We start from the raw sequence: 5706 nt of genomic DNA, 5'->3' as shown, positions 1-5706 counted from the left end.
AGGGTCCCTTCTTATATACCCTGAACGGTGCTGCTTTCACTGCCAACATGCAGCCAAGTCACATATCAGAATCTTAACAATGGGTCAAACATTTTTTCAAAGGCATTGCAGAACTTTTATCTCAATCACTATTATTTAATCGGAAAAGCAAATGATGTTTTGTGCTAAGCTCATATTTTGGAAGTAGAGGTTGACATTGGTTCTTATCATCATATATTCAGTTCTCTTTAAAACACACACACAAGGTCCTTGCAAACTACATCTCCAGCAAGCACTTGTTTTATCGTTTACTTGTATGAGATATGCTAGTTATAGGGTGTGTTTTCATAAGGGGGTGTTAGCATGCAGAACTTTGATTAGAATGGAAAAATATGAAGCCCTAAACAGTCATGTGATCTTCACTGTTTCCATCCAAGGTATTATCAGAAGCATTCCAGCATCACTAGAACCATACTATACCAATCGAGATTGAAAGTCAAATTATTTGACATGAACAGAAAAGGCCCACAAGGATCCAGTCATATAGAATGAGCAGAACAGCTCAGAATAGAACAGGGGTGCCCAAAATTTTTCAAAGAGGGCCAGATTTGATGAAGTGAACATGCGTGAGGGCCAACCAAAGTTGTTGACCTTTTTTTAGGCTTGAGGTTGCTGAGCCTGTGATATATATGCATCCTTCTTCTGTTCCATGAATCCCATGGTGGTACAGCATGCCTGCTCACTCTGCTCTTCAAGCGGTGTAAGCTCCCAATCTTGTGGATTTTTCCACCATGAGGTACATAGTTATTGGTCCCCGTTAGGTGATAGGGGAACTGCCACTATGTACTGAGCTCTGGGGGCATGGAAAGGGTCTTACATAGAACAGGGAGAAAGATCAGTCCACTTACCGTATTGATCAGGAGATGCCAACCTTTGGGGGCCTATGGACATGTGTGCAAACTGGAGAAACTGTTTTGGGCACCACACGCATGCACACGCGCACGCGCGCACACACACCACAGTCAAGCACATATCACAACCTTCTGCCTTTGGTAGAACACTTCTAAAAAGCCTAATTTCAGCAGGGAGAGGGGACACAGCAGGCTGGAAGGAAGGACTCTGTGCAGAGCTGACCCACCCATAAGGCAAGGTAAAGTGTCTGCTTCAGGTGGCAGGATCCCCTTGGGCAGCAGATCTGGCCTCCAAGGAATGCATAGCCCACTGCTGCAGTGGTGGCGGCAGTTGCACTATGCTCCTTGGAGGCTGAATCTACCATCTCTTCAGCAGCCTTCTCCCTCATGCCACCTCTGCAGCAACCTCTTGTCAAATACAGTGGTGCCTCGCAAGACGAAATTAATTCGTTCCGCAAGTTTTTTCTTCTTGCGAGTTTTTCGTCTTGCGATGCACAGTTTCCCATAGGAATGCATTGAAAATCAATTAATGCGTTCCTAGGGAAACCGCTTGCCAGGCTGGCGGTGCGGAGAAGGGCTTTTCTCCCCACCGCAAGCCTTCAGGACAGGTACGGGAACAGAGGGGAAGGCGCGCAGCGCTTTCCCTCTGTTCCCGGGGCTTGCGTGGGAGGAGGGTTTTTCCTCCCCACCGCCAACATTCAGAACAGCATTCTGAATGTTGGCGGTGGGAAGGAAAACCCTCCTCCCACCCCAAGTCTTCAGGAAAGCCATCCGATGCCGGGCGGCGGGAGGTGTCCCCCCCCCGCCCGGCATCGGAGCTTCGTTCCGATGCCGGGCGGCGGGAGGAGGCGTCCCCCCCCCGCCCGGCATCGGAGCTTCGTTCCGATGCCGGGCGGGGGGGGGGAGGAAGCGTTCCCCCCCGGCATCGGAGCTTCGTTCCAATGCCGGGCGGGGGGGAGGAGGCGTCCCCCCCCGCCCGGCATCGGAGCTTCGTTCCGATGCCGGGCGGCGGGAGGAGGCGTTCCCCCCCCCGCCCGGCATCGGAGCTTCGTTCCGATGCCGGGGGGGAGGAGGCGTTCCCCCCCCCGCCCGGCATCGGAGCTTCGTTCCGATGCCGGGCGGGGGGGAGGAGGTCCGAGGACAGTGGGGAAGACGCGCTGCGCTTCCCCGCTGTCCCGGAGATTTCCCTATGGGCTTTCGTCTTGCGAAGCAAGCCCATAGGGAAATTCGTTTTGCGAAGCGCCTCCAAAACGGAAAACCCTTTCGTCTAGCGGGTTTTCCGTCTTGCGAGGGGTTCGTCTTGCGGGGTACCACTGTAGTAGTTGATGCTGATCTCCCCTGCTTGTTCCCGATATAGATCTTTATTCTGCCCTTATTCCTCATCTTTTCTTACCCCTTGTTCCCTAGACAGCTCCCCCTATTTTGTGGTTTGCTTCAGGTGCCAAAATGTGCAGCCACTGGTGGGATGTGGGATGGAGACCCCTGATATAGAGCAGGGGTAGGCAACCTAAGACCTGTGGGCCGGATGCAGCCCAATCGCCTTCTCAATCCAGCCCACGGATGGTCCGGGAATCAGCATGTTTCTCCAGGAGTAGAATGTGTCCTTTTATTTAAAATGCATCTCTGGGTTATTTGTGGGATCTGACTGGTGTTTTTACATGAGTAGAATGTGTGCTTTTATTTAAAATGCATCTCTGGGTTATTTGTGGGGCATAGGAATTTGTTCATCCCCTCCCCCCCCCCAAAAATAGTCCAGCCCACCACATGGTCTGAGGGACGGTGGACTGGCCCATGGCTGAAAAAGGTTGCTGACCACTGCTCAAGAGGATGGAGGGAGGAAGTGCTGTGGCTCTGCAGAGACATACCAGATCAAATGTTACATGAACATTTCTTTCTGAAGCAACAATAGTTTGCTGCAATAAAACATCGAGTTTCATGACTTTTATTGAAGATGCATTTTTTAAAATATGGAAATGCTTTTGTTCTCCTTTATTGTGTGTGTTTACACACTTTTAAATAGATTGTACAGTCAGGTTTGTGGGTTTTTCCAGAGCACTCCTTAGGAGGTAGCTTCGACCAGCTTGGCTGAACTGAAATACAGTAAGCCCCAAACTTACATGAATTTAACTTGTGCACATTCAGCGTTGTGTGTGGCAAAAAAAAAAAAAAAAAAAAATACTAAGGGGGTGGAAAAGAGGTGAGGTTCCAGGAAAAATGGCTTTGGCAAATGCATATCAGGTGTGATAAGGCTCACCTTAAGTGAATGGCTGTTTATCATTGCCCTCTTTATAATTAAATCTGCAGAGGGCACTAAATTTTCCACGTGGTGCGGATCCTGCCAGATCCTGGTTGAGGTGAATGGTACCAGGTGAGCAATTGTTGCTGCTTATCTGGTAACCAGCAAGGCTGCTTCTGGCTGTCCTTACTCAGGTGAAATAGGATTTGCTTTCCATCTTGGATAAGATTGTGATGGGAACGGGGCTCTTTTGATAGGCATTAGAATGATAAAATGAAGTGGGTCCTAACTGCAGTTCGTAATGTACAAGAGCTCTCTAGAAAAGGCATTTAAAAATGTGTGTGCAAACTGTATGTAGTCTGATCTGATTCCATTTGCAAGATTTCCAGTACAACAGTAGGAAAGTTGGCCACCCTGCATTGAACAGCATACCACCCTTTTCTACTAAAATGAGCAGAAATGCAGCTGCATGTAGCATCCAGCCAATCAATCCCACCCAACCTCCTACACAGGTATCCTAACTTTCATCTTCAGACACATCCTGAGATGGAACAATTCATAATGACCTGACTCTACACAATGGCATTTCTTCCTGAGGCTGGGGATCATTGTGTTTGTGTTTGGGTGCCCAAAAGCATTAATAAGTCTTCGTCGTTCTGTGACATCCTATGGTTGTTCTAGACTCAACCAGCCAAGAATTTAATCTACCGTATTTTTCGCACCATAGGACGCACCGGACAATAGGACGCACTTTGTTTTAGAGGGGGGAGAACAAGAAAAAAAAATTTTCCCCCCTCTCTGCCCAGCGCCCCTTCAGCGAAGCGGCAGGAGGCGCTGCGCAGAGAGGGGGAGAACTTTCCCCCTCTTGTTTTCCCGCTCTAAAACAAGGTGCCGTTTAAGGTGCGTTCAGGCGGCTACCTTGGAAGCCTGGAGAGCGAGAGGGGTCGGTGTGCACTGACCCCTCTCGCTCTCCAGGCTTCAGGTTCCTTTCGACCTGCTCTTTGGGGCTGGCGGGGGGAAGCCCACCACCAGCCCCAAAGAGCAGGTCAGGGAGCAGCGGAAAGGCTCAGTGGAGAGGCTCCTGCCATAGCCGCGCGTCACCTCTCCAGCCGGGAGAGGGTCGCAGGGCTATGGCTTCTTTAGCCCCGCGCGCGCTCTCCCGGCTGGGGAGGTGACGCGCGGCTATAGAGGCTCCTGCCATAGCCGCGCGTCACCTCTCCAGCTGGGAGAGGGTCGCGGGGCTATGGCTTCTTTAGCCCCGCGCGTGCTCTCCCAGCTGCAGAGGTGACACGGGGCTGTAGAGGCTCCTGCCATAGCCACGCGTCACCTCTCCAGCCGGGAGAGGGTCGCGGGGGGCTGCTTTAGCCCCGCGCGCGCTCTCCCGGCTGGAGAGGTGACGCGGGGCTGTAGAGGCTCCTGCCATAGCCACGCGTCACCTCTCCAGCTGGGAGAGGGTCGCAGGGCTATGGTGTCTTCACTCCATAGGACGCACACACATTTCCCCTTCATTTTTGAAGGGGAAAAAGTGCGTCCTATAGAGCGAAAAATACGGTACATTGCAGTTACTGTAGGCCATGTGAGTGAGTTTCATGGCTGAGCAGAGAGATTTGAATCAGGGTTCCACATGTCCAAACCAAATATTTTAAATCATTCCAGCTTGTACTGAATTGGGCTCATTTGGGAGGAAGGGCAGGAATAAATTTAATAAACAACAAAATTGTCTCGGTTGGATTAAGTCATGAGAAGTAGGCATTCCATAGGGCCATCTCCATATCCCCCCACCCCCATTTTCCAGATAATGCAGTGGGAGAGAATGCATTGTAGAGATCCAGGATAATTCTTAAAGCCAATGACTGAAACTTCACGTGGAGGATGTGGTTTTCCATAGCTCTGAAAAAGTGGAAAACTCAAATCAGGGTGCACATTGTTTTAGGCTCTTAGAAACTGGCACATTTGTCAGTGAACCTCAACCCTTGCAAGTAGTATGGGGACTTTATTGATGATGCCATGAGCCATGCTGACCCAAACATGGTGCAATTCAAGAATGAGACTGAATTTGAGGGTGCACCTATTTTCACCATGATTTTCTTACAGGATGCCAAATTCTGTACCACTTCTGGCATGCTGTCTCTACCTTGGAATTGGTGACCAATTCCTTGATTGCCCCATGTCAAAACCCTCCATCCTTTAAGCATAGCTAAGTACATACACCAAAAGGCACACCCTGAATTCTGACACACAGTATATAGTGCTGCTGTTGGTGACTGAGGACAGCTTTGCTGTTTTCTCAAATGCGTAGTGGATTTCTGCAGTTGCATCACGGTGAAAAACCATTTGGAGCTTGACTGAGCCACTATCTTTCTGAATAGGGCCAAGCTCTACACAAGAACAGGTTTAAGATGAATGTCAATTATAAGATCTGAGAGAGTTCACGTGACATCATACCCAGAGTAAGGATGGAGATTATGTAGAAGTTTTGTGGAAAGTCGGGGACTGCAGGTAAAGAAGGGAGATTTTGTCACAGCCAAAATGATCTTGACTCATGATTTGTTCACAAATCAAAACAAGCCACGCCTTCCA

This window comes from Podarcis pityusensis, assembly GCF_964106645.2.
Source record: "Podarcis pityusensis genome assembly, chromosome: 6".
NCBI lineage: Eukaryota > Metazoa > Chordata > Lepidosauria > Squamata > Lacertidae > Podarcis > Podarcis pityusensis.
This window is presented reverse-complemented; position numbering follows the sequence as displayed.